This window comes from Argentina silus (genome assembly GCF_951799395.1).
Source record: "Argentina silus genome assembly, chromosome: 8".
Taxonomy (NCBI): Eukaryota; Metazoa; Chordata; class Actinopteri; order Argentiniformes; family Argentinidae; genus Argentina; species Argentina silus.
Window position 1 is genome coordinate 5098162 of NC_139662.1, and position 18923 is coordinate 5117084.

The window sequence follows — 18923 nt, forward strand, 5'->3', positions numbered from 1 at the left end:
TTAGGTAATGAATCTGCAATGGAAAGCCAGCGAACAAGAAATTTATTGACAAGCCAGTGTTACTGTGGTTCTGCAGAGAGGACACCATAACCCTAGCTGACACTAACACACACAACTCAACTCTTAAACAACGTCTAACCTACTGATTTGGGTTGATATGTTGTGATGAAGATTTTTAAACACTTTTACTTAGATGTAACTGTATTAGATTAGGGAAAATGACATGGGATTGACTACTTATGAGGAACACAGAAAGACATCTTCTGTCATTGCCTCAAGCTTATCTAGACACATCACCTGGTTCAATAAATGAATGACACCCTGCATTATTGGTAGGGAAGCACAACAAAGTATCTCACTGAAGTCTTTCCAATGCTCAGCTTTTATAAGTGATGTTCTATACACAAATCTCATTGTGTGTAAAGCTAACCCTAACAGTAGAATGGAAGCCTACCATATGTACAGTATCATTTTGCTAACATTTTTGACAGCCATCATTCATTCATATAAAGTGCATTACTTTCTGTAACATATTTCTTAAGTTATACTGTAGATTAATTTAGCCAGTTGATCATGTTCAAAGTGAGTTGAACACAGTTATATATAAATCAAGGATAGGATGACAACCAAATAAACTGCCCATGTTAGTTGTTAGTTGGCCATTATCACAAATCCACTTAGACAAAAAATAGCTGTCTGTTCTGCAATGTGCTTTGTTCTATTTTTGACCCCCATTCTCTCCTTCAAACAGAGGACAGAAAAGCTGTGTGGGGGGCAGCGGGCGTATGGCGTCATGAGCGCTCCGGTTTAGGAAAAGTGACACTTTGCCTTGAAAGACTCTTCAGAGCAGTTAGATAAGGAATTTAGTGGCTTTATCACAAATGCCACTGTTTAATTTAAAAGGGTGAGGCACTTAGGATCTGGCACCGGCCTTTCGGTCTAGTGATAAATTTGCGAGAAAGTGGAAAAGATTGGAGCCCGGAGAGCAGATTAGCAGGACACAAATATAGAAGTGACATTGTAGTGGGTATTAGTCAGGTGCTCCTCTGAACAAGTGGCTCAGCTCTGATAGGCCTGAGAGTGGGGCCTGCCTGTAGCGCGGCTGCTGGATTGATTGTGGGACTAGATTGACTGGAGCAGTGAGGCATGGGCCGTTTGTGTTTCCCATAACTACACGCCACCACCATCACCACCACGAGTCCCCCTTTCTCCCCCTCCCTCTCCTGCTCTCTCTGTCTCTCTCCCTCCTTCTATAAGCCTCTGCCTCTCTCTTTCTATCTCTATCTCCCTCATCTCTCTCTTTACCCTGTTCTTTTTTTCTCTCTCTCCCTCCCTCTTTTTTCTCCCTCCTTTTTTGCAACAGTTGGTGTGTGTTCGTCTTGGCAGCATTCCATGGCCTGTTTGATGTGGTTTCCAGAAGTCCTGAACTGCAGTCCCTGGCCACTCTTTCTGTCATCGGTAGACCTGCTGTCTCTTTAGCCTCCATTGACTCCTTTTAACCTCCTCCTACCTTCCGCACATTTAAGCAGCTGCTCGCCTTCCCTCTCTCCACGTCTCTCCATGGAAATTATCTGATTCAGATTATTTGGTAGCAGACTGGATTCGACTGTGGGCTGCATACACGCATGTAATTGTCAAGATTCTTGGCTTAAGGTGTGTCTCTAGGACCTATAAACTGGCCTTAGGACCTTGTCTTAGAACTTTTGTTTTCTCAAAATAATGACCCCCTTTTCACTCAACTGTTTGGCCCTTTAGAAATAAAGCCTCATCTCTAAAATGATATTTGGGGAATTCCCCTCTTATATATGATTATTGGAGCATTAATCAGTAAATCAGTGGAAGAGAGAACAGGAGCAATGTACATGCATTTAACTGGGCTCACAGTTGAATCAAAGAGGGACTCGCAGAGGAGAATCAGTGACCCTACATGGGCGCCTTTCCTGCATATACCAGCAGCTTTAAAGGGAAACTGATAGGCTGTTGAAATATCTCCCACTTACAGAAAAGGGGGAGAGACCGGGGAGGGCAGACAGGACAGAACAGATATGGATTGGGTCACAAGGCTGACAAGGTCTACCTAAGGAAATGAATATTCCTTGCAAAGTACACTTAATGACTTGAGTTGAAGGGCACTACACAAGCCAATTGTACATAAGGATTATATAAATGTTTGTAAATGCTTTGTCATCAATTAAAAACATAGGCCAGTGACAGCTGTATTTATGAACACCCGGTATGAATTATGAAGGCCTGAAATATATGTTATGAATATATTTTATATTTCTTACCGTGTTAATGTAATGTGCTGTATTTTAGTTAGTTAGTTAGTTCTGTTCTTATGGAACATCATACAACGTCATGAGCAAAACCTATTTGTTTAGCCATAACAATATAATCCTAGTGATCTATAACTCCAGCATTAGTGAAATAACAAATATGCAATGAGATTCCATTGGTTTTGCATGTTCTATAAGAATCTGGACAGTATCTCCATGTCAATGGACCTATTATTATCAGGTGGACTTCCTCCTTGTATCAAATGGTGGACATGCAGTGGAGGCTGAGATAAACATGCCCAGGGGGCTGTGGTGAAACCAGTGTCTCATTTTCAGGGGCAAACAAACACATACAGGCAGCAGACATGGCTGTCACATCTCCCATAGCTCCCTCTGTCACCCTGAGGGCAGCGGGCAGAGGCCACAACCGTATTGTTGTAATGCCACACACACAAACACACACGCACGCACGCACGCACGCACGCACACGCACACGCACACGCACACACACACACTGTGTACATACATACAAAATCACATGTTTTACTCTGAAAAGCCATTTCACCTTTCTCAGATGAAAAACTGCAGCTGGAGGACCATGGCCTCTGCTCCATTTTTAACTTTCCCAGATTGATCAGTGATTGACTGCGCTGGCGCCGAGCAGCAGTATAACTTTACATCAGCCAGGAGGAGGTTTAGCGGTTTTCAATAGTATTTCAGGATATCCTTGCTGCTGCTACTGCACTTTTTGGCAGGCTAACAGCTGCCACCAGCATTAGTGTACAAGCAGACACTTCTGAATGTTCTCCAGCCCAGGCTTCATGTGTCACATGGACTCAGTCCAGCCTCTCCTCATGCCAATTCATATTCACATATTCAACAGGACTGGTTGAAAATGGTACATGAGACTAATAATCTACATCTAGGTTATCAGTGTTGAAAATATCATAAACATATTGCGATTCAAGACAATCAAATCATAGCTATTCTTTTGGAATTTTTAACCCCCACTTTCTCTTTCTCCCTCCCCTGTTGTTATACTTCCAGGTCATAGATAAGAAATGATTTAGATTTACTGTTTGGAACATTCTTCAGACCAAAGGGAATGAGCTAACCCTGCTTACTCCTGATTTGACACTGCTTAAATTCAGTCAGATGTAAAATTAATTATTGCAAATGTTTTCAACAGGACTCTCTTTTCATATTTCGTTGCTCGTAGTTAAAAATCAGAGGAAGATACAAATGATTGGGCTTGGCTCAGTAACTTCATTGTACTGGGGGAGAAAAGGCAAACTGGACGGGGTTCAGTGGTTGTAGGCCTTTTGAGGGTTGGTGTGTCAGGATTGATGTATTTAATTACACACTCACTCTCCTAATGTAAAAGAAGAAAAAAAGACAACGGATAAAAACACACACCAGGCCTATAAGCCTGTAGCTGCCCTTGCACTGAAAGTTGGCCACAGTCACAGTTTAGCTCCCCTTGAACTGGGCTAATACTTGTCTATTCCGATTAGGATTAGTATGTGTAGCAGGGACTCAGGGACCCAGGACTGGTAATCTAATAAATCAAGATAAAAAACTCTGAGATTGGTTTACTGAGGGCTCGGATTTACTATTGGCCATCTCAGAGAGACAGGGATTACCACAGCATTTGGTGCTGCAACACAGGCCCAGTCATGGGCAAAGGGAGAGGGAGAGACACAGAGGGGGGGAGGGAAAGAGGGAGGGAGAGAGGGAGGGGGAGAAGGCCTTGCGAGGGCTTTATATTGTCGAATAGACAAGAAGTTTAACTCAGAGTGACAAGGTCAGGTTAGCCCTTGTACAAAAGGCTTTGTTCCATAGGCAGATTAAAGGGCTCTTCGACAGTTTTTACACTTTTGGATCATGTTGAACATGTTGGGAGTTAATCCTGTCTGTGACGGAAGCCCAGTTGTCAGAGAGATGAGTGGAACCAGTGAGGTGCAGGGGAGAAAGGCCCACATACTGTAAAGGCACAAGTGCTAAAGAAAAGGTACCGACTGACACATACACATCCTCAAATAATGCTGGAATAACCTGTGTCTATACGGTAGTCCCCTTTGTCAATTGTACTGTAGCAACACAGAGGCTTTGAATCTGTTTATCAGTATCATAGCATCCCAGTCATTATTAGAGATCTCTCAGGTCTGCTCCTAGGCCTGTTATTTGGCTTACAGTGATACATTATCTATTTGTGATAGTGGAGGCAGTGCCAGCGAAGCTCTTTTTATGCCAAGTGCTTTTTCATGTGAAACACTGGGCTAGAATGGCATCCTTACCTGATATTTGAGCCATCTCTGTTTATATCTCGCTGATGTTCAGGTTTCACATGCAATTTTGTAGATCAAATGTGAAAAGATTTGTATCTGTTGCCTGACTTGTTAAGCGATATCAAACACAGGAAAGTCTCTTAACATCCGACCAATAAAGGTTGTGAAACCTCTGCAGCACATCCCAGCTTGTCCAAAAGGAACCTTTTTTCTCTTTCTGAAGGAACTGTTAGCAATATCATCGGGCAATTAGCAAGGAAACGAGAGAGAAATGGAGAAGCCAATTACTTCTCTGAGTTAGCTAAAGGCCATTTTAAACTGTGTGCCCATGACATAATAATGTTTATGGTAAATATTATAGTCAGAGACGGTGAGTGCTTGGCGTGAGAGAGAGAAAAAAAAAGGCATCAATCTCAGATCGAGAATAATTTATTAAGATCTGAGATGCGGCAATTACGTGGAAAGGACCAAAAAGAAAAAAAAAGAAGCTAACTCTCCAGGAACCGCATACATGATTGCAATCTTGATTAAATCCCCCTGGATCTAATGAGTTGATTTTCTGCTGTTAATATTGCATTGGCTGATGATGGATTCGTTAAGATAATGGAACGAAGCTAAAATATAAATGACTCCCTGTCAAGGAGCAGATTTTCGTCATTTTCCGTCTGACACCTCTGCCGTGGGGATTTGGTGGGGCCTTTTTGTGTTTAGAACCATCAGGATCTGGAATACTAATTTTTCATGTGTGGACGCTTCCAGTGCTTCCTGCTTCACCCTCTGTTCTCTGTAAATATCTCCCCTTCATCTCCAGGCTGAAACAAAGGGGAAAATAGAATCCAACTCCTCTTTCAGAAGCCTTATCTTCTGGATTTACAAAAATATCTCACATAAAATCCAAACCATACACAACATGTTTCATATGATTCTTTCTTGTTACCCAGCTTTCATATGATATACAGGAAATAAAGATCCATTCCCCTGGAAATAATATAATGAACAAAGCGGGCAAAAACATGTAAGCAATGAACTCTTAGTATTGACCTGTGTTTTTTAGATGAATTAATAATGTGGCCTCCCTTTGGTGCCGGGCAGACCAGCTGAGCCAGTCTCTCTCAGTTTTAAATGGTCTGTCACTTAGGTCAACGAGAGGAGTGAAATGTTCAATGCATAGCATATTGATCCCATATTACATACCAGTCACAACAGAACATGTCTAATTTTGCTCTCAACCTAATGCAAAAAGCATTAATAATCATCGATGGGGGATACTAGAGTGTGAATAAGCAGAGATTACACACCATCATTTGTAGTGGCTGGGGTGAGTATCATAAATCAAAAGGAAGTCAGTGTGGTTAGGTTTACATAGCCAGTAATACATGCATGGCAAGTTCCACATATCTAGGGGCAAGTTGAATAACTGGGTAGTGGTCTGATAACAAATGGATCAGTCATGCTCTACAATGCAAGTGTGTTTGATGTGTTAACTGACAAAGGTGGTATGGATTCAAAGTATAATCATAAAAAAAGATGTTCTCTATATGTGCACTGTTCAATTGTGGTGTTAGATTTAGCCTACCTACCAAATCACTAGCTTTTTTATGATCATCTTAATCACCATTGTTGTCAAGTTTCATGCTTGGCCTGACCCTTCCTTTGAGGCGATTATAATATTGTTCTCCTTTTTCCATGCAATATTACCAGGGAAACCATCTGATTGGGCCATCCCCCTGGGTCCTTTCTTCAACGTGTCACTTTTTTTGTCCCTTAACATGGTTTTCCTAAAAAGTATTTTTTAATCAATCAAGAAGCAGGCAGAAAATAGGCTTTGTCACGGCTGGGCCTGGGGTCATGTGATGCTTGCTTTGCTCAGTGACAGGTCCTCAAAAGGGATAAAAAGGAATATTTTGGGGGGAAAACTGGGGTTTCCATGGCGCCGGCACTTGTTGCACATTGCTTGCCTTTCTTGCGAAAGGCTGAGGTTTCAAAGGGACGGACAACTAAAATTAGGCGAGGAGGGGACAGTGCAGTCGTGGAGGTAGCTGCCCCTGAGCCCCAGCTCTGTCCTTTCCTAAGGGCAGGGGGGATAGGAGAGAGAAGTGACAGCACAAAAAAGGGGGCCTACTAGGTGCTGTCAAATATGCATGAGCAGTGTTATTAAGTAAATGTTGAATTTCTCATTGTGTCACGGCCATTCAAAAAGTCAGTTGGAAAGGACACACACCGTAGGACAAAGCTGGAGAAACTGAAGAAAAGCCCTTTCGCTGAGAAAGTTATTCTGGTAGTATGGCTTCTGGTTCATGTAATTAGTGATTAGCCTCTATTTGGGCTTGGGTCATGTAAACTGTTTAAGTTTCTAAGTTTATATGTGAGAAATGAAACCAGGAAACAAAGACAATAGTTTGGCAATCATTACAACAAAGAAGATTGTTATCTTAAGCGGTTCTGCTCAACAGAGTGACTGTGTGTGTTCCTGTTATTTAAAATGTCAGATTTGTAGACCCCCACATACTCAAGGTACAAGCTATTAGTTTGACTTGTTCACTGACTTAAAATTTTAGAAGAAAATCTGTTAAATCTTTTATGAGCTTTGGTTTGCATTAGGTGTGTTCATCACATTAACATAACATGCACTTTGGGTGTGCGTGCACCGGTATACTCCACGCTTGAATGCATCTGAGCTATTTCTGTACAAAGTAATCTTATAGCAAGAATGTTGTTGACAGTGATTACCTTTTGCTCCTCCTTGAGTTCCTCTCACAATTATGTATTCCTCTCTCTTTGGGAAATGGCTTCTTGAGGTCAAGGTTTTTTACGTGTCAGGACTCCTTTAAACAATTTGCAATAATTTCCATAGCATCACTACCACCCACAATAACAAACAAGGTTATACCTATTTCATTCCTCTTTCAACACAGCATTCATTGTTTCTAACGGTTTGTAATGGTGAAATATCAGCAATGTTCACTTTTAGATAACGATGGTAAGATAGTGAAAGGCACTTATAGTGAAAGGCTCTTAAAGTGTGTATACACACTGATCAACACACTACTGTACCCCTTACTGAGCAATTCAAGCATGAGAAAAAGGTTGCATCTCCATGTTATGTTATAATGTCAACTGTTCTTATGCTGAGTATCCTGGCAAAAGAGAGGCCTTCACTGCATGTGTTATAATTTCCAAACTGCTTTTTGTCTTTGAAAATCTCCACAATATGCTGTCAGTGTGTTGCAAAGGTTAAGAGAGAGCTGGGATGTGTTCCTTGATGGGATTTTATCATGCTAGGCATGCCCTGTTTCCTGATGAATATATTAAAATTATTACTGTGCAAACAGAGTTTCTAATTACTGACCTGCTTGCCATTGTACTGCGCGTTCTTTATGGTTTTTTCCCCCCTCTCCATGCCTTGTTTATTTATCTGCACCAGTGAATACAGAATAGTCTGTGCAATGTCATTTCCATCCACATGAAAATGATTTTGAAAATGCCAATCTTGCCTATTATACAGTGTAATTACTTGTCTGCTTTTTGATTTTATCATATCTTCAGCCAGTGGGGAGGTTCTTGGAGCGGGTGAACATCTTGGAGAGGCTTCTTTTCTGTTGGTTCAGAGAAAAATGTGTTGTTTTTTTGTTTGTAGAACTAAAAAAAAATGTTTATCATACACAATTACCATGCTATTGATAGTATCATTGACTGTAGTAGTTACCTGCTGGGTACGATACTGTGAAAGCAGTGAGTTGTCTTTGAGACATGTCAAGACACTAATGCTTATATTTCAAGCAACTTGATGAAAATAGATATGCATTGTTCAATGTGGGTGTGTAACTGAAGTATAATACTGTACATTTTGTTCCGTGGCAAAATAACTCATCTGATAATCATAAATCTCTCAGCTATGCATATTATTAGCTCCTCAATTATGTGTGTTCAACAGTAACATTTCTCAGATGGTACAGGATGAGAAATATGGGGTGATGGGAAAAACCTTGAAGCCTTCTTGTTTTCTGACGTGCTATTGCACCCTGGCTTTGGTGTGGCCCAGCAGGTTTCTCTACTTACAAAGCCAAAAATGTTATGTTTCGAGTTCTGTTTGATTGCCACTACCTCTCTGACATCTCACGCTATAGTTTTCTATCAAATGTCAACCAATGTATGTGCAGCACGAAGGCGTCACCTATTTACCGAAGCATTCTGTCCACACCACACCATGGAAAAGGGCAACCCTGTTGTTTACTTGTCTGTCTGAGATGTTGCACAGGGGTTTGATCAGGGGAGTTGATAGGAGCTGCAATTTAAAGAGGGGACACTGCAGCTCCGAACAAAAACAATTAAAGGAAAATGAAAGACGGCCCCCAAGGGTTAAAAATAGAAAATTAGCAACATGCATGCTGGAATCCACAACCCACCCCCCACCCCCTCTACTCCCCCCTTCTCCAAACTTACTGGGCCTGCATTGTTATGTATGATCAGATCTGCCAGTTCTTCCTCTAAGCTCCTTGTCACATTTTGACTTAATGAAGTGCAACTTAGAAGGGAATTGGGTTCATCATGCTAGTCGCACGATGCTCCCTTGTTGTAGCAAACAGGAGCGGCATGGGACCGAAGCGCTACAGCGCGAGTCGTTATCATTCCGGTCAGTCTGTTTAACACAAAATTAAACAAAGAACTAATTAGTGCCTCATGAATTAATAACTGCACTGTTGCCGAGTAGAAGTTAGGTTGCTGAAGGGAGATATAAAATAAGTAGGAAGATCAGGTTAGAATTATTATTACTTTTTCGGGGTTGCCTGTGCTCTCAAGGTTAGGAAACTTTTGTGAGGAGCTGCAGTGACTCAACTGGTTCTGCCAAAGTAGTTTCGAGCTTAGCATGGCTGTGTCATTCACAGTTCCGGGGGCTTGCATAGTTGAAAGTCATTCAAGACGCATATACTTATGTACACAACACATTCAGATTGTATACAATAGAGGATTCACCCTATTGATTATGTACATTTTGAGTTTTCTTATAACTATCTGATCTGCTTTGTTTTTGAAGAGAACCTTTAGCAACTTCACGTTACAGTATATCTTACATCTGCATACAGTATAGTCAGACCTTGTTGTATGACATCATCGGAGCCTATGTCTGATGACGTTTGTAATGGAAGAATCAAAAGAAGGTGATCACAGTTGATTGCAGTCATTTTACAATCTCTGAGAATGTGGTCCGCTGGCCTTCGCTAACGAAAGCTCAAAGGTCATACGCATCATCCAGTAAATATCCTCCTCAATCTGATTTGGGGATTACTGATTTTGAAGTAAATTATCATTGGCAAGGTGTGCTGAAATATTCTCAAAACTGGATAACTGGATGCCACACCTGCTCCCCACAATTGAATGGGAGATGGGGTTCTGTCAACTGTTACTCCTCCCCACCCCCACCCCCTCTCCTCAAATGTGATATAAGGGCTTTTCATCTGGGCACAATAGCTCTACATTGGAGGTCATTTACCTGTTTATTTCTATATTTTATAACAGCTAGCTGCACATTGAGTTCATATCAGAGATGTTCAGAGAATGGGCCCCATTGCCAAGTGTCTGTATTTAACATCTGCCTGTATACATACTATACATGTACATGTAGACACTGTAATAAATGATTCTTTGGCTTTAATGTTTCTCTCTCTCTCTCTCTCTTCTTCAGATGAAGTAAGTTCCTATCCAGATTGACTTGGTCCCCAGGAAGAGAAAAACGAGGTAGGACAAATATACCGCATGACTGATTACTGTCCCCACCATCTCCCCTGTTCATATCTACAACAATATCAAGCATCTTCATTAATCCCCATGGATCAATGTGTCTGGGGGTTGTAAAAATTGACAAATTACTTATTAGAATCCCAACGTTTTATTTTCCAACTGATTAACTCACAGTGATGTCGTACACTGTACAGATGCACTGATGTATCTGGTTTTCGAGGCTCTCTCTTTTATTTCATTTTTTTTTTTACACATTTTTATTGAAGGAGGCTCTTTCTCTTGCTCCCAGGAACGCCCAATCTTCACAGTATGAAACGGAAAGTGAAATACTGGTTGCACTGTATTATAGCGTAGACAGTGCTATGACATGTTATTAGCACAGACGAAATATTCCCAAATATGATCCTTGCCAGGTAGTGTTTTTGGTGTTTACCTCATAGACACTCCACTCAGAGATCCCTGACAGGCTGCTATCATGATAAAAACATATTAACTGTTGAGGTAAGACCTGGCAAGACTACTGGAAACCTCTGGATCATCTGCTATAAAGGCTACATACAGTAACACAGTCATAAGAATAATAAAAACAATATACTTATACTTATCTATTATGTCATTGTTAAAATAATGTTATGTTGGCCTTACTACAGAGGTACTCAAGGAAAGTATTAGCAATTTGCATGTTATAACCAACTGTATGCTTATAGTAAAAATTGGTAACAATTTACTTACGGTGGTGATTATATACCAGTAATAAGGCCTAAATATGCATAACATAAAGTAATGATAGTATATGCAGAATTGTAGATACAGATAACTTTGCCAAAGTAACTAATGTATAAACCTTTTGTTGATGATAAATATTGACTGCAGTTTGATTCTTGAGAACACGTTAATGACTTGTGACTTGAAGAAACAGGGTTGCTTTTTTTCTGAAATGAAACCTTCTGTGCTAATGATGTTAGCTGGTAGGGGCACATTGCTGATGTGGGAGTCTGTCATAAGGAAGCATGCAACAGCCCTTGCCCCTGGCTTCCTAGTCAAGAGGGATCTGTACATTCAGAAGTGACACCCTGGGCTGTCTCTTGTCAAAGTGGGGACCCTCACTGTCACCAGGGGGTGGCATGCCTGTGAATTGAGACGGGGCTGCACTACACTTCTTTGTCTCTGTGGCGTCACTCAAACACCAGAGAGAAGACACACTCCCAGCATCAATCAGAGCCTTAACTACATCCCCATATTAGCGCTCACAACATTGAAGCTACCATGCACATGTATGAATACAAAAAGAGGCACTGCAATTACATGGCTCAGTACTAGGACCACAGTACATACAAAACACCTACATACCCACTACTTAAACATTCATATATCTTGTTATGTAATGTTAATTGTATTTCTCTTCTAGTATTTTTAAATCTCAGTATTTACAGGAAATGCTCAGCAACACATCTTAAAGGACAAAGATTAACACCATACTGGTCCTTTATAGCGTACCTTTTGCAGTGAGCCATATTTCTCCCCTTTTCCCCACTGATTTGGAATGGTTGATCAGCCACCCCCCCCCCCCCCCCCCCTCAATAATCAGGGTGCATTGGGAGGCCCAGAGAGGCAAATGTGTGCCAAGCAGCTTCAGCATCCTGACCCAACTCTCCCCTCGCTTCAACCTGAATAGCTGGAGTATAGTTAGCTTAATTGGGTTTTGATATATTTAATTCAGCTAATCAGAAAGCCCAACTGGCTCCAACATGGGGCGTGCATGCCTTTCCCCCTTCCCACCAAGCTCCCAGAGACCGGGCTGGAAAAGACTCCCAGACTGGATGATTCCCCCCTCTTAAACAGTGGGAAGAAAATTAAACTGCCAAATTTGTTTTCATTGGTTCTGGGGCTTCCTTGGGGAGAGGCTTTTAATTGTACTCACTGTGAAACATTTTGTAGGGCTGCTTGCTGTACCAACAACTAAACTGCCGGCTCCCTTTCCACTCCTCTTTGGTGTTACTGAAAGATCAGGCTTTCAAAAGGACTGTGCGATTTTGTTAACTGAAGGGTTGTGTGCAGAAAATGAGACTCTTGTTTTTCATTGTTTGGACACAGCTCTTCATTACGTCATTGTTTGCTTCTTCATACAGTATGAGGTGTAAAGCATTGTATTATTGAGTAACCCATGGCAATGTGGAACATTGCAATAGTCTTAGGATTAGTTTTAGGACCCACAATACCACCTTCAGAAACTGGGGACTATCTTTCTGCTGGTCATTGAAGGTTATTTTTTTACTGTAGTAGAGTAATGTTTCTATAAAAACACCTGTGTCTTATTAGATTGAGTAGTCATGAAGTAAATAAACGCCATGGTCCTGCAGCAGCAGAAGATAATTTGTCTCTTTAGGGATTTTTTTTTTCTTCATGAAACTCAATATAATATCTCAAAGATAACAACAACAAAAAGAGAGCCACCGCCTCCTCATTTTCCTCTCTTTTTCTCTCTTACATTTTTTGGCCTTTGAATTTTTCCAGTGTGTCAAAACAAGCAAAGGCTACATGGAAACGGCAGCCCTGTGTAAATATTTATGATGTAACATCTCCATGTGAATAGACTTTCCTCAGAATCCATCCATCATTACGGGCACGTCGTGAAAGCCCACCTCCCGGTGGCGGCTCAGGGCCTTAGGAAGCTCAGACAGGAGCGGCGTGTCCCCCTCTCGTTCAAAGTATTTGTTTTTCTTTTGACTGGGGGCCGCCCAGCTGTGAGGGCATTTCATGTGTCGGCCCCCGCGCTTTCATTCAGCCCCAACTTCAAAGCCCATTTTGGTCCATTGTTTCTGTGACGTGGCTGCCGGCCCCGAAAAATGCCCAAACAGAAAAATGTGATGTAGGTCAAATTACAGCAGTTGTGCCTCTGAAAAAGTGGAATTCTTATGGTCCAAATGGAGAGCCCGGGTTACCGCGTGCACTAGCTTTTGTGTTTGTTTGTTTTCTTCACATGTACCAACTAGGCTTGAATGCTAGTTGTTGTTTGTGGAAACATTACTGTATAGGATTGAAATAAAAACAACAATATTTTATTCTAGGTCTTTATGAATTGCTTATATGCGAGGAAACAACAATAGCCTGAAAACACATCTTTTTCCTCTTCAATTCCTCTGTTTGTATAGTAACGTTGGGATCACCAACAGGCTTTAGTTGGAAAATGTAGTGCAAAAGTAGGTACTTATCGAATATATAACTCAATAGGGAGTTAGAGCTGCTTCTTCTCTGCTGGTTACCAAAGGTAAAGACAGATGTGAAATTTGACAAACTTTGTTGCAAAAGACCAATTAACTGTGGAAAACCTATTAAAGTGTTAGGTGTCTTATGTTGAGGTTACTTGCTCCTGCAAATGTGGATGGGACTTAATAGAGACCAGTATCTTGGTCCTGTTTCAACCTGTATGTTTTCCTTTGATTTGTGTGATTGTTAGAGACATATAACTTATCTTGATGTAAGAAACTTAGGGGGAAAAAGTGACGACAGCAATCTTTTTTTCCAAGCCTCAAGCTTTGAATATGTATTTTTTCTTTGTCTTGAGAGGGTGTAGGTAGACTTCTTAACAGATGATGCATCTAAGTTGAGTTTGTTGCTGTAGGTGAGGTTGTTATCCAGTTCCTAACAGGATTACAAGGTTTTAGGCTTTTTTTCTTGCACAACCTACTGTATTTGCAAGGCGTTATAAATATTAGCAAAATATTGCTACCCAGACTCTCATAATATTATCATTAGCCACAGAGGATTGCTGAAATGTGATTAATACATCATCACTCTGACAGACTGAGCCACGGTCTGAAAAGGTAATATGGATTATTACAATGGTTGTAGAGCTCAATACCGCCATGCAAGTTTATCCATTTATCTGCGATGATGAGACTCTTTTGTGTTGTGTAGCATTGTAACATCTATCTAAATAACAAAAGATATCTTCTCATGCACAGTTGTGCTGTTGTTAATATTCAAACCATGCTACAATACACAGATGAACATGAAGCATTGAGACAAAACTTATCTCAAAAAAGTGGAAGAAACTCCATAGCACATCATTAGCATTATGAATTGCAATCCAGGCTTCTAGCATTGGATTCATTTTCCAGAGCTAAGTGTATCTGATTACCTTTAAACAAAAATATTGCTCCTGTATTACTCAATTACAATTGGCTAAGTGCTGAATGATGCAATTCACCATTTAAGAGCAATTCTTTGCTTTTGTGTGTGTTTGTATCTGTGTGTGCATTGCCTTTGGCTTTGAAAGGTACACGCAGAATAAATGCAATTTTTCTCTCTTTTCGAGTGCCTCTTTTCTCTTGGCAGATCCATTCAAGCTTTCAATACCTTTTCTCCCCCTCTCTTCCCCTGTCTCTTTTTTACGCGAGCAGAAGGGTTTTACTTTACTCCTTTGTCATCCTAATTGATTGCATTAACCTTTTGAGTATTGAATTTCCTGTGCATCACGCCGAGCACAATGTGGAATATTATCATAATCCCTCCAAGTAATGGACACAGGGCAATCAACAATGCTTTAGGAAAAGTACATCTTTGAAAGATGGAGCATCATATTATTTTCAATCAAAATGGCTGCATAGGACTGGTGAGCTTTGAGAAACTTTGACTGTGTCTGGGTTTAGTTTTTTCTATTTTCAAAGCACCCACATTTTGCTACTTTTGTACCTGCACAGTCTTTGAAGATGGATATCTTAACTGTATGAGAGTCTCCTTGTAACCCTCTTATCTTGATGGAAATTATGTACCTGTACAAGCCTATACAGCAAGGCCAGACCTAATATCAGCCATGCATGATTGCCATAATACATTATATCTTACTGTAGGTTACTGTATGAAGGCTGCTTTGGGTGCTGATGATAGCTGGTGTTGGAATAATATTGCCTTAATATTAGATTATCATTAACCACATTGTCTTTCAGGGTCATAATATTATACAAAATGTGTTTGTCATGTTATGGAAATTGATTGTGAAATTTCTAAAATGGCCAAGGTTTTTAGAAATACAACCCTAATCATTTGCCTTTTGACAAATGGTTCCTGACTGGATGAAGGCGGTTACTGTATGGCAACTGATATAAAAGAAGACTTCAACAGAACGTCTGTCCCCAACTAAAAAAAGCTATACTTAGTTCTATTCTGTAGATCCTGTTCACCTCATGTCACCGACTACAAGTTTTCCTCTCAACAGAAGGTAGTTTTAAGTTGAAGGGTCAGGATAGACTAGCGTTAGAGGCAAGATTAGCCCTCAATTTACTTTGCACCCTGGGACACGTAATCTCTTTACCTGCTTTACGTTTGCCTCTTTTGGTATAGGGGGAGAAGTGTAAGTTGATTTGCCTTCTTTTAGTGAAGCTAAAATAGATAAAACAGCTGAGACAAGAAGTTTTTTGGTGCTTTTCGAATTCAGTTTTATTGATCTGAACTACCCAGTTTCAGAACATTGGCTGTTGGTGTCTCCAAGATTCAACATGTCAAATCTTAGCTTTCAGTCTTTAACTGTCATCTTAGTTTTCTATCGAGTTGGATCACTTAGCTAACATTACCAAACGTTTATTGTTGTGTCTGTGAGGGAAATTGTGCGAGCTAGCAAGATCATTTCATTTACATCATTTTCTACAGCAGTAATCAGAGCTCAAGTCGTTGTGTTCTAACATTTTAAAACGGGGCAGTTTTGTCTCGCCTCCTCTCGGCTGTTGTATCTGTATCCAGCGTTAGAGTATTTGCGAGAAATATGAAACAACACTTGTGTCCTCTTATCAGTGGTGAGAGTTAACCTTTAACCCTGCAACATCATTTCATAGATAGGTGATCAAGGGATAGTTGAATACATAATTATTTTATCATCCTGGTTACCCTCTGCAAGAAATAATATTGTACTTATTACAAAATATATGTACTTATTGAACCCTAGTCATATGACTAACATAAGACATGTTAGCTGCAGACCACTGTTTGAGAACCTACTGTCTTATTCCATACCTTCAGTCACCACAGTCTTATAAAGATGCATGCAATGGTGCACAACCAAATTTCAGATTTGTACCATTTTCTGTGACATGTTGCAATGTTGATGTCATTTTGTTGAAATTATGGACTAGTTTCCCAGACAGATTAAACCTAGTCCTGGACTAAATCGTCACTTTCAATGGAAAATCCCTATTGAAGATGCTTTTTAGTCTAGAATTAGGCCTAATCTGTATCCGGGAAACTGGCCCTCAGTCATTCTAATGTCTTTCTTATGAAGGCTTTATGCCAAGAAGCTTTAAGTGAGGTGTCATTGAAGTAACACTGATCAACCTTGAGCGTAAGCATGCCAAGCAACTATTAGTGGCAGTGACCCTTCATAAATAACATGACAGGCAACTGTGACAGTTAGGAGAGACACCTGGTCAGAGAGTCACAAGTTCTCTGGCACAATAATAGTTACACCATAAATAAGTAAGTAAATGGTGAGTAAATAAACAGTTTTCACCAAACTGATAACCCTTTATGATAGCTTGATTCATTAAAGGTCCAGTATGTAACATTCAAGCTTTCTAAAAGCTTCCTTATGGTTGTAATGCCTATGTTTAATCGGTATAATCCCAGTTTTGGTCTGGAAAAAGCGTTTTCTACAATGGGTTAGTGTTAGGGGTTAAGCATGTTACTGCCAGTGGTACTCACTGATTTTCTGTCTTTCTGTCTCTGGTGGCTGCCTTCGAATCGTGTGCGCATGCAGAAACACAAGAGCTCAGACACGGTCCATTTAGGGGGTTATATTGTTATTAGGAAAGATGTTGTTGTATGGTTCTTCCAACTGAATTTTTCCACGATGGCCAGAGGTGTCAAATTTCCGACAAACTCACGCCCTGCTCCTTTAAGGGTGGAATCCTGACTTGAGATGCGTGCGTAACATTTATGTAAATCTTGCATTCATATCAATGGAAAATTCATGCGATGATTCGACTTACTGTACATACAAGGATCTTGAGTTCCACGCGAAATGCATATAACGCCAATACTGACATTTTTTATAATGCATAATACTTATGATTGCTTATACATGTTCATAAATGCTGAATTACGTATTTAATTACTGTACTTACATTACTTAAACTAAATAATTTATGAATGGCTTATTACTGAAAATTGTTACAAAGTACCACCAAAATTATTGCAAATGTCAAACGAGTGATTTGCAAAACATAACTAGGGTAAAACATTTAAAAATCAGTACTGCAGTAGCAAATACCAGGCAGTACGTTTGGATATGGAGGGATAGAACTACAGCTTTGTTTGGCCCTCTATCGGTGGGAAAACTGTCCTTTCAACAAAAACCTAGTGGGACAAGGAGTTCTACACCTGACAGGAGTTCTAAACCTGACAGGAGTTCTGAACCTGACAGGAGTTCTAAACCTGACAGGAGTTCTACACCTGACAGGAGTTCTACACCTGACAGGAGTTCTGAACCTGACAGGAGCCTGTCGTATATTGTGGTCTCCTGCACTAGGCCACCTAGCTTACAGTATGAATTGAATTTTTAACAGTCTCTTTTGTATGTTACTGTAAATGCCAGTATAAAAACATTAAAGTAATTGTATTTTTCCATAGCAACAATAACTATTGTCTGGGTTGGTTCGATGAATTGAAGCAAAACACCCCTTCATTTATATCAACTCCATTATGTATTTTGTTCAGCTGGGAGAGGAAAATACATTGAAAGAGACCCGTGCAGACAGATGCAGTTTGTGATCAATAATTGTTTTAAATAGGGATGGAGAGTTTTGGGTTGATGTAGCCAGATATTTATGTTACATCCAATGGTGGATCCCTTATGTAAAAATACGAATATAGCAATTTCACCTTTTAGGCCTAGCTTTTGGCATGTTACCTGTCCTTGATTGATCAAAATGGAATCATGTGATTGAGTGGAGATGCGGGTCAAAGGATAGGTCAAGGTCAGTGAATGATTCAAAGCCTCACCCTGTCCATCTTTTGTATTCCATCAAGCATCCCTGATATTCCACTGGGAAGCAGTTTGCCCTCAGCATATGGAAACCAAGGTCCTTATAGTTGAATTATACCACCCATCGAGCATGGTTGCATAGTATTGACATGTCCCACGAAAAGTCATGAATGAAGATCTACCAGATGACTAAGATATGCTTTCATGTAAAACCAGTTTTGAGGTGTATGTATACAATTTGAGGATGACTCCTAGTGATGGTGAGGTCAAGCTCTGTTCACCTGCTCAAATGAAGTGTGCAGAATCCCAAAAGCGAGTATGCAGTCAGCTAAACAAGCCTGCATACATTCTTGCACCGTAGATGTTTAAGTGTGGATAAGGTCTATGTTGGTTATGTAAGAGGTTGGTCACCAGACAGGGCCAAATGAAAGATCTATTTTTAAATGTTTACGCATTGAGTAGGATCCTAATTCATTAGTGGAGTCTTGATAGGACAACAGGCACTTGATTATCACATGATTATCTATTATCCACTGAAATATGTTGATAGACAAAAGCTGCAGTGCTTTTCTCTATCTAACCACACTGTCAAACATGGTGCTGCTGTAGCAGGGAGGTTCTGAGTTCTCTAACAACTCCAGAACT

At 40.4% G+C, this 18923-nt stretch overlaps 1 protein-coding gene and 1 long non-coding RNA gene across 2 annotated transcripts in view; one reads left to right on the forward strand and one right to left on the reverse strand.

Moving 5' to 3' along the window:
* Positions 1-18923, forward strand: part of casz1 (castor zinc finger 1) — a 176297-nt gene that overhangs the window by 66010 nt on the left and 91364 nt on the right. The window contains exon 4 of the mRNA XM_083674547.1: positions 10248-10300. The gene's annotated coding sequence lies outside the window, so the exon portion shown is untranslated. The remainder of the gene's footprint in view (positions 1-10247; positions 10301-18923) is intronic.
* On the reverse strand, positions 5243-17125 carry LOC310807898. Its single transcript, XR_014554344.1, has 3 exons — positions 16997-17125; positions 8079-8160; positions 5243-5376 (listed from the first exon to the last, which is right to left on the reverse strand). It is a non-coding gene; the product is annotated as an uncharacterized lncRNA (long non-coding RNA).